This window comes from Petaurus breviceps, unplaced genomic scaffold, assembly GCF_028583685.1.
Source record: "Petaurus breviceps papuanus isolate PSGF00001 unplaced genomic scaffold, PetGlider_PUasm1.0 208, whole genome shotgun sequence".
Taxonomy (NCBI): domain Eukaryota; kingdom Metazoa; phylum Chordata; class Mammalia; order Diprotodontia; family Petauridae; genus Petaurus; species Petaurus breviceps.
In genome coordinates, this window is record NW_027185852.1 from 7,287,073 (window position 1) to 7,297,720 (window position 10,648).

At 43.6% G+C, this 10,648-nt stretch overlaps 1 pseudogene; it reads right to left on the bottom strand.

The window, feature by feature from the left end:
• Nucleotides 1-390: 390 nt before the first annotated feature.
• LOC138165150 (cytochrome c oxidase subunit 5B, mitochondrial pseudogene) lies at nt 391-1,787 on the bottom strand (annotated as a pseudogene).
• Between the last annotated feature and the right edge of the window lie 8,861 nt (nt 1,788-10,648).

Sequence of the window (10,648 nt, forward strand, 5' to 3'; positions counted from 1 at the left end):
ACTGAAGTGATTTGTGCAAGGTCACAATGGTAAGTGAAGCTGGCTCCTCTGGCTCCAAATGCAGGCCACTCTCTACTGCACCAGCTGAAATCACTTGCCTATGGTGGAGGGGAGGGGGGGAGCATTTATTATGTCTCTTCTATGTGCCAGGTACTGTACTAAGTAGGTTACCAATTGTGTTCATTCAAACACAAGTCTTCCTTACGCCTACCTAGCCCAGTGTTCTCTCCATTCTACCATAATGCTTCCGATGATATGGCTATGATAACTATTACTACTGCTTCTTCTGCTGCCACTATTCTTTTTCTTTATGGGAGTTCCAGGGAAATGGCTAGTCTTTTATTGGAGGGAAGAAAACATAACACATCTCAAGTAAACCAGTTCACGGGCTCAGTGGCTAAACTGGTGGGGCACCAGCTTGTACTGGGCTGCGCAGTTAGGACGACACTGTGTCTCGCCTTTGTGAAGCCAGAACCAGATGACTGCACTGCTGTCCTCTTCACAGATACAGCCCACAATTCACTTGTCAGTGATGGAAGGGACCAGACTGGGCTCCTCCTTAGTCCCTGGAGGTGCCTTTGGGACTAGCATATTGTATGGATCCAAATCATTGCTTGCCGCCATCATAATCCCTCTCTCCAAGCCAATAGCTTTCTCCTCATCAGAAGGGATACCTCCTCTGGTCTCTATGGACCCTGCGGCCACCCAGGCAGGGTCACAGGCCCTCAAGGCCTGGATGGCCAGTGCCCAGCACCCCGCAGTAACCTTGAAGCCATCGCGCCTGAGACAACTACGACTGTTACTATTCTTCTTAATCATAGAAGAAAATGGTATACAAGCAAGAGGGAGTACATGGCATTCCTGATGTCCTGTCATCCACTGGGGTGGAGCCAAGGATGCTTTCTGTGAACCTACAGAGGAAGTGTTCTGGTACTTTGACTATAAAAAGCACTCATTCTATGCACTTGTACAATAGTCCGGAGAGTATCAAAATTGATGAGAATGAATGAATGATGCCAGTGCTGCTAAAGTCATTCAATTCCTCTGCTCAAAAATCCTCAGTCTCCCTGCTGCAGGCCAAATAAGATGCCAATCCTGATCGAGGCTCCAGTATTCTGAATTGTCTTTTGCTCTTTTCCTTCACTCCTTTCCAGGCTCACCTTATGACTCTCTAGATTTCTATTTCCATCTATTCCTAGACAATGTCTTCACCACCATGTCCCAAAGCTTTCTCATTCAAAGATTCCAGTCTATATGGCACGATGCTAAGGGTTAGGGACACAATTAATAAAAAGAGAGACAATTTTTGCTCTCAAGGAGCTTGCAATCTAATGGGGGGAGGGGTGTGACAATAGATAAAAAGAGAGAGGAAATAAGGCGGGGTAGAGAGCAGGGGACGTGGGGGCTTCTTGTTTTATGGAGTTGAAAAACAACACCGTGAAGGGCAAAGGATGTAACAGTGAAATGAGCTCCCAAGTTCAATCTCTGTGCTCTATAAAGGAAGGTATTGGGAGGAGTGTGGTACTCCCAGCAGAGTAGAGAGGAAGCTAAGGAGGGTCAGTCAAGGTTTGACTTAGCAGCTTGATGGTGAGGTCAAACATGTTGAGTTGATTCTGGGAGAGGCATCACGTTTTCTGAAAGCAGAAAAACCAGCAAAGGCAGCACGTGCCAGGGAATGATTTCTTTTCTTCCTTCTGGCTTGCTCACCCTGGAACCTCTCTTCTCCTCCTCCTTCCCCTGCCACTCCCCCCTCTCATCAGTCAGTTCCTCCTAGAACCTCCATTCTATGAAAGAACTTCATTCAGGCATGTCCCAGCCTTAGTTCCTCTCACAACTACAGTCCAGACTCCTTTCCCCATTACTCTGTTCATTCTCTCCATCCACTCCCAGCTTCTTTTTCCATTTGTTTCCTCTCCCATTAGAATGTAAGCTTATTAAAGCAGAGAATCTCTCTCTTTTGACTTGTGTTTGTATTACCAGTGCTTCCCTGGTAAATATAAGTACTTTTAATAAGTGCTTATTGATTCACTACTGGACCTAGCCAGACAGCACTGGCTGTGTGAGTCAGGCATCCTTTACCAGACCTACACCTCTGCCAAAGCAGACCACTTCACACTCAGATTCTCAGTGTGTCCTATGCAGGGGTATGCTGGATTCAGCTCAAATCATCACAGGGGAGCCAACTTTTAAATTTTTAGTGTGAGCATTTGTGTCTTGGAAATCAGCAAACTATACAAATCAAGCTTGATTTATTATTTTCTTGGTTTTCTAGATTTGATAAAAGCATGGAAAATGTTAATAAAGCAGATTAATTTTTTTCATTTTTCAAATGCTTTATTGACCTCTGATTTACATCATTCATTTCTGCCAGATTTTGAGTTACAAATTTTCTCCCCGTTTTCCCCCTACCCACCACTCCAAAATAGCAGTCCCACAGGATATCCCCTCCTCCAATCTGCTCTCTCTCTCCCTTATCTTCTTCCATACCCCTTTCGACTTTTCCAGTAGGGCATGGTGGATCTCTATGCCCCAGTGCCTATATATCTTCTTTCCCAATTACATGTAAAATAGTATTAATAATAGTGAATATATGTATATATATAATTTTAAACATGTGATTTTAAAACTTTGAATTCCAGATTGATTCCCTTCCTCCCTTGTCACCGACCCTTACTGGGAAGATAAGCAATTCAGTACTGGTTGTACATGTGTAGCTATGCAAAACATTAACATAGTAGATATATTGTAAAACACTGACTATATTTCCCTCCCTCCTATCCCACATCTCACTTGTTCTATTCTCTACTTTGATCCCATCCCTTTTCAAAAGTAAGTGCTTCCCACTTCCCTCCCCCCTAGTCTGCCCTCCCTTCCATCATCCCCCCTCTCATCCCCTTACCCCCTTTTCTCCTATAGGGTGAGATACCCTTTTTAGTGTGTATGTCATTCTCTCCCCGAGCCAAATTCAATAAGAATAAGGTTGACCCATTCCCTTTTGCCTTCCTATTCTTCCCCTCCATTGTAACCATTTTCCCTTGCCTCCTCTATATGAGATAGTTTACCCCATTCTGTCTTTCTCCATCTCATTATATTCCTCTCTCACCTCTTAATTTCACCTTTAAATATCATCCCTTCCTGTTAAATTGGTCCTGTGCCCTCTATCTATGTATACCTGTAAACATTTATACACACATTCACATATGTATTCATATGCCCATATACCCTCCAATATAGACATATATATATATACACACATACACACACACACATATTCTCTTCAACTATTTTCATACTGAGAAAAATTTCATCAGTTACAATTATCATTTTTCCATGTAGGAATGTTAATAGTTCAATTTTGATAAGTGGCTTCTTGTATCTTAATGTCAAGTTTTCTATTCAACTCTGTTTTTTTCATTAAGAATGCTTGAAAGTCCTCTATTCCACTGAATGACCATATTTTCCCCTGAAACATGACACTCAGTTTTTCTGGGTAGGTGTAATGGGAATGCAAATTTGGAAGATCTTCCCTGCCCCTAGGCTAAAGTGCACCTGAAGCCTGGGGTGGGAGGCTTCTTTTTCAGTAGATACTTCTTGATTGGCCAGTGAGTCAATAAGGTTGTTACATTCTCTGAGCCAGGAGAAGGCTATATAAGCCCTGATGTGTAGCTTTGTTTTGGGGGCTCACTTTGAGAAGTGTTCTGTGATTTGATCTGTATTCTGGGAAGCCTTTGTCCAGGGTCCCCCCGGCTTTGAAAAACCCAGATGTGGAAACCCAGATGTTGACTGGGTATGGATGTAATGGTTGGACAGTTTGGAAATCTGTCTACTTGACCTGTTTCTGTCTTGATAATTCTGCCTGTATACTTTGAAGTTTGGGGTGCTGACCTTTTCCCCTGAACAAGGTAAACGATATATGTCTGACTGATTAAAGTAAGCTTGTTAACCCATTTTGAGTTGCTTTCCTTTAACAAAGCAGATCCAAGAACCTCTATGGGCAGCCACCCTGAGGATGCCTGGGGTGCTTGCTGCTACAGTAGGTGACTCTTGGTTTTAATCTCAGCTCCTTTGACCTCCAGAACATCATATTCCAGGCTCTTCTTTCCCTCAGTGTAGAAGCTGCCAGATCCTGGGTTATCCTGATTTTGTTTCCACAATATTCAAATTGTTTCTTCCTGGCTGCTTGCAATATTCTCTCCTTAATCTGGGAATTTCAGAACGTGGCTATAATATTCCTAGGAGTTTTCTTTTTGGGATCTTTTTCAGGAGGTGATCGGTGGATTCTTTCAACCTCTTTTGCCCTCTGGTTCTAAAACATCAGGGCAATTTTCTTTGAGAACTTCCTGGAAGATGATTTCTAGGTTCTTACTTTGATCATGGCTTGCAAGTAGTCCAATAATTTTTAAATTATCTCTCTTCGATCCATTTTCCAGGTCAGTGGTTTTTTACAGGAGATATTTCACATTGCCCTCCATTCCCTCATTTGCTTGGATCTGTTTAACACCATCTTGATTTCTCATAAAGTCACTAGCTTCCCTTTGCTCCACTCCAAATCCAAAGGAATGATTCCCCTCATTGAGCCCCTGAGCTTCTCCTTCCATCTGGCAAATTCGGCTTTTTAAGGCATTCTTCTCCTTATTGCCTTTTTGAGCCTCCTTTGCCAACCGAGTTAGTCTGTTCTTCAAGGTGTGATCTTCCCCAGTCTGGCTGTTGACTCTCATTTTGTAATTTTCTTGCATTGTTCTCATTTCTCTTCCCAATTTTCCCTCCACTTCTCTTATCTGGTTCTTAAGGTCCTCTACGGCCTGTAACCAGCTTGCACTTTCCTTTGAAGCTTTTGGTGCAGGAGTTCTGACTTCACTGTCTTTCTCCTGTTCCATGCCCTGTTTCCCCCTGTCCCCAAAATAGGAGTCTAATGTTGGAATCTTCTGTCTGCTTTGTTTTCTTTGCCTGGTCATATCGTCCCTCAGTCACTTAACTGCTGGGCTTTTTGCCACAGTAGGACTCTGCCATCAGACAGGGGAGCTTTTGTCCCAAACACTGGGGTTTTCTCAGCTGCCAGAGGTTTAGTTGAGTACCCTCTCTGAGGCCTCCACATGCTCTGGCAAGCTGGACACACACCCCAGGACCTCCACCCTAGACTTCAATCCAGATCCAAGCAGGTTAAAGCAAGAGCGATTACCCCTCAGACTGGTCACTTGGTCCCACTACACTCTGGAGGCCAGGAGCTGAAGCTGCAATGTGGCACCAGCTGAGTCAAGGCATCTCAGCGGCTTCTCACCCTGGGGGCAAAAGACAACACTCTCCCAACTCCTGGTCCCAAAGTCCACACTGTACTGACCTCTCACTTTGTCCTTCACATCTATGTGTTGATAAATCTGGAAATGGCCCCAGCTGCTGGTGATCTGAAGTCCCTCCAGCCGGTGGCTTATCAGGCCATCCCTGAGGCTAAAGCCTCTGGCTCTTGGGGCTGGGGTCTGCTCCCAGAGCACCGCTGGCCGATTCCTGCCATCCTGCCAGGCCATCCTCAGCGGGAGGGTAGCTTCTCTGTGTCATTTTGTGGGTTATGCAGACCCAAAGTTTGTTCAGAGTTCCCTTTTTACATGGATTGGGGAAGGTGGAAGCTGAAGCCATGTGGATGTCCTGCTTCTACTCTGCCATCTTGACTCTGCCCATCCAGATTAATTTTTTTTTAAGCAATCAGGGTTAAGTAACTTGCCCAAGGTTACACGGCCAGTTATTTCTGGGTGTGGTGATGAGTGTCTGAGCCCAGGATTTGATCTCCAGGTCATCCCAACACTGGAGTCAGTGCTCCTACTTGCTGAGCCACCTGGCCACCCCAAGATTAATTTTTTTAAGAGTCCATTTGGGGAGGGGGGCAATAGTTGTTAAACATTTACCAACATACTTTTGGCCCACTCCCATAAAAACATTTGAAATTTATATAGTACTTTAACTTTTGAGGTGTGCTTTACATACATTATTTCATTTGATCTTCTCTAAATCTTATAGGGTAGGTACTACCAGTGTGATAATTCCTATTTGTCTTAGAAAGTTTGGGATCTATAGAATTAATCAATGTCCAATTGAAGTACCAAACAAGATATTCTTCTCCTTCGTGCCTTCATCCAAGAGAAAGTCTTTTTCACTCAAATGTGGAAGTAGGTACAATCAAGGGAACTGTATTGGGATTGGTTAGAGAGTTGGTCACATGCATACATTTGTGGACACTGCCAATGTGGAAATTTCTTGAAACACATATTTGTTTCAAGTGTTTTGTTTTGTTTTAGTTGAGGGTAAGGTGGGAGAAAGAGAATGCAAATGCTTATTAATTTTTTTAAGTATTTTTAAAAAGTTGATCACATCCCAAAGGCTTGGATAAAGACAGGAAGCTCTTCTGAAGTTGGCATTACAGTGCCATAGCAGCCCAGTGGTGGGGCAGTTCCATCTTAGTCCCTAGGAGATAATTACTTGAGGGTGAGTGGGGAGGAGAAAGAGCTTTTTTCTCCTCCCCACTGACCAGAGGATAATCTTGTGAACTATGAAAAGGCAGAAGATTTGAGGCTTCCTTTCTGTGATTGTTAAGAGTGTCCCTGGAGTAGTTATGGTAGATGGCAGATGGCAGGTGTGGAGAGACACACTGAAGATGGCACTCCAAAAGGCCAAGCAGAAAGCAACCCCATCTCCCAGGGGAATTTAATGAGGACCTTCCAACAACACCAAGCTCTGAGGCATCATTTTGTCTCTTGAATGCATTTGCACCTAGACTCAATATGTAATTATGAGATAGTACACGAAACTTGAGGTGGGGGGGGGGGGGGGGGTGAATGCTTTGTAATAACTAAGAAAAACAGGATTCAAGCCCAGTTCTAAATTTAAGATCCAACACTCTAGCCACTGTATGCCTCTCCATGTCTTTGCCTCTCCCATCTTCCATACTCCATTGCCATTCCATACTTCCATACCTGGAATGGAATCCCCTTTCAATTCTCTGGAAGTTCATTCGTTTCTTGAAGATCTAGATGATAAGGCAAGACCCCTTCCAGGGCCTTAGTCCTAAAGGGAAAAAGATCCCTTTGACTTCATTTCTTGAAGGTGTGTTAGAAGAAACGATACAAGGCTCCAAGGACACCCTCAAGGTCTTTCTAAAGAATTTTGGAATCAGTTGTGAGTCGTAGGAGACACTGGCAAAGGACCACCCATCATCGTGTGCCCACATCAAAGAAGGCCCTGTGCTCTATGGGGGGAAAAAGCAGAATTGTGATAGCTGAAAAGAAACACAAGATGTCCAAATTTAAAACCATCTCCATCCCAAATGTTCGTGTGGACTCTTTGTACCCAACCTGTGGTAGAGTCTTCCAAACTCCAACTGATTTGATAAGCCATAGTCCAACACACTGGACCTCCAACCCAATGTACTCTTCAAGAATGAAGGACAACAACCAACCAAGTGCCCCCCTCAGTGAAAAATCACAGAATTGCAGACTTCAGAGGAACTTCAGAGGCTATCACAGTCCAACTCAGCAGAAAAGAGATCAATACAATTGCCTTCTCATCCAGTTTGGGTCTGGCCCCTACAGCTCATTCATTACCTACATATTACAACTCCATCCCCCCCGCACCCATCCTGCAGGTAGCTTGTATTTCATATAAGCTTGTTTGTATACAGATTGCCTCTCCCCCTTCAGGATATAAGCACCCTAAGGGCAAGGCTTTCCCCCCCTACTTTTTCTTTGTTCCCCTAGGGCTCAGCAGTGCCTAACATACAGCCAGGGCAAGTCCCTTTATTGACTGATTGATCTCTCAGAACCTAACAGCATGCCATATGTCCTATGTGCTTAATAAGATGGTTTTTGAATGGAATTAAAACAAACCTATTCCCTTGAATTGCAACCATATCATTACATCACAGTAATTTTGTGTCTTTCTGGATTGCCTTCCATTTCTTATTTCCTGACCAATGGTTGCAGAACAAATTAATTATTTGTGGAGTGGGAAGAAGAAAAAGAAATTCTTGGTCGGGGGACTTTCTCTAGGGATTAACTTTAATAGTTATCATTTGAGGAAACAGAAAGAAAGCACTTAACTTCTCCACCTCTTCAATCCTAACTGACTTTTGGCTAATCTGATGGTTTTGTTTTATTCACTGAAAATCCAACTGTATGGCAAACAATTTCCTAGACTGACATGCTACAGAAGCTTAAGAGTAGGGAGGAGACATTGAATACATTCATCCATACAGGATCCCCCAGAATGCCAGAGAGAGGAGGGACCTCAATGACTGTTAATGCCATTGACCCTTGAAAAAGAATGCCCACCACTACCCCCAAGCAGTCCTCCAGCCTCCGCTTGACTTTGTCCAGTGAGGCATCCTTCCACTGTTCTACAACCATTCATTGTTAGGAAACTTTTCATGATAGCAACTAGTCCAACTTCTCATTTGCTAAATGAGGCCAAGAACACCATGGCAACTTGGGCAAAATTACACAGAAATCTCCTGGTATATTAAGAACCTAGATTCACATCTGCATGTTCCTAGTTCAGGGTTTTTTCCCACTGTTTACAGATTTCTGGAACCTCAAAAGCCATCTAATAAAATTTATCCCTGAAGAGTGGGCCCCGCATGTGTAATGAAGGGCTCATTTATAGGGACAAGCTGTTGTGTGACTTGAAGGTAGACATGGGCATCTCTGGTTTCTTCTCCCCATACCCTCCTCCAAGAAAGACTTTTTCCTGTTGGAAGAGGAAGGCAGATTTTGGGACCAGAGGCCAACGCTCTCTCTCCTGGAAGAGAATGTGTGCCAGGCTGTCTGCTCCTTTGAATATCATTTATCGAGGGGGTATATGATCAGGTTCAATATAGCTTCTGGTTGTTTGTCATTATTATTGGAAGTAGGAGGACCCTAAGCTTTCTATCTAAGGCTTGATCCTTTTCTCACCAAAAACCAGTTCCATAATGAATATACTTAGTGAATAACAGAGAAAACCCATTTATCCAAGTTGGTAGCAAAACAGAAATCAGAGAAGGTACACACTGGAGGAGATGATACAAGGTGAAAGAGCTTTCCCACTGGGATTGAGAGAACCCAGCTTAACCAAGAGAGTCATGGGTCTCACGCAGAGGGAAACTCATGGCAGCCTGCTTCCTTATGGGATAATTTCATTGATTGGAGACTTTCTATAATTGACACAAAATCCTTTGCTTTACAACCCCCACCCTTTTTATCTAGTTCTGCCCTCAGGAGCCAGGCAAAAATCAGCCTCAGTTAAAAATGAGTAAACAGAAGAGGTGATACTTTTTGGTAATCATTAGCAGCAAGAAACAGAATGACATTTGTCTACTGACTTTACTTATTCATGGAAAAAATGATTTGGGGGAGGAGGTTGTGGGGGGAGGGTTTCCATTGTTGTTGGGTTGGGTGGGTTTTGTTGTTGTTGTATTTTGTTTCATTTAGGTATTGCAGGGGATATAATGCTATATATGTAATCAAGAAGATCTGAGTTCAAATTTGGCCTCAGGTACTTACTAGCTATGTCATCCCAGGCAAGTCACTTGACCTCTGTTTGCCTTAGTTTCTTCAACTGTAAAATGGGGCTACTAATAGCACCTACCTCCCAAGGTTGTTGTGAGTCTCAAATGAAATGACATTTGCAAAGAACCTGGCCCATAGTAGGTGCTATATAAATGCTTATTTCTTCCTCCTTCCCTTTCCCTTCCCTTCCTTTCCTCTCCTCTCCTCTCCTCTCCCTTCCTCTCCTCTCTTCTCCTCTCCTACCCTCCCTTCTCCTCTCCTCCCCTCTCTTCTCCTCTCCTCTCTTCTTTTCTCCTTCCCTCCCCTTTCTTCCCTTCCCCTCTTCTCTCCTCTCCTCTCCTCTCCTCTCTTCTCTTTTCCTCTCTTTTCCTCTCCTTTCCTTACATCAGGAACAACTTTCATGCTTTAATTGAAATACTCTGTAGGACTTACTGCATTTTCTGGAATCCTGTAGTTTATCATTATGAGCTGCCAAATTCTGGAATCTCTTAGTAGCCCTAAGGAATAAATGTGCTGTTCAGTCCATTGTTGGCCCATTTTCCCAGTATCTTGCCAAATTCTTTCTCTCCCTGGCCCTCCCTGGGCTGGATAATGAAACCTTAAAAGTGGACTTCTTTGCACAGGATCAGAAGTTAAAAGACCTCTGTAGCTCACAGGCAAGTTCAAGAGGCTCCATCTGGACTTCTCCCTACCCTTTTCCATGGCCATCAAACAGCATTCTCTCTGCTTACTCTCACTGATGGGTACTTCTCAACCACAACATTCATCTCAGAGCATATCTTGCCAATGTATGAGCCAGTACCTGATTTCTAGGTCTAATCCTGGACCAAAAACCTCACATCTGTCCTTTCATTTCTGCTTTAAAACTACAATAAATGAGCTATTGGAAAGCTGTTCCAATGATACCACCAGGATCATCTTCAATAAGGTGGGGGTAGGGGACTTTTTATTACCCTTTCTAATGAAGAGACACAACATGGCTGAGCAGATTAAGGGCTAGATCCTGAAGTTCCTATTTGGACACATACTGGCTGTGTGAACCTGGGCAAAACTAATCTCTCAGCTTTGTAGGCAGCATTAAGGCTCCAAGGTACAGAGGAAATGGTCACCTGTACTGG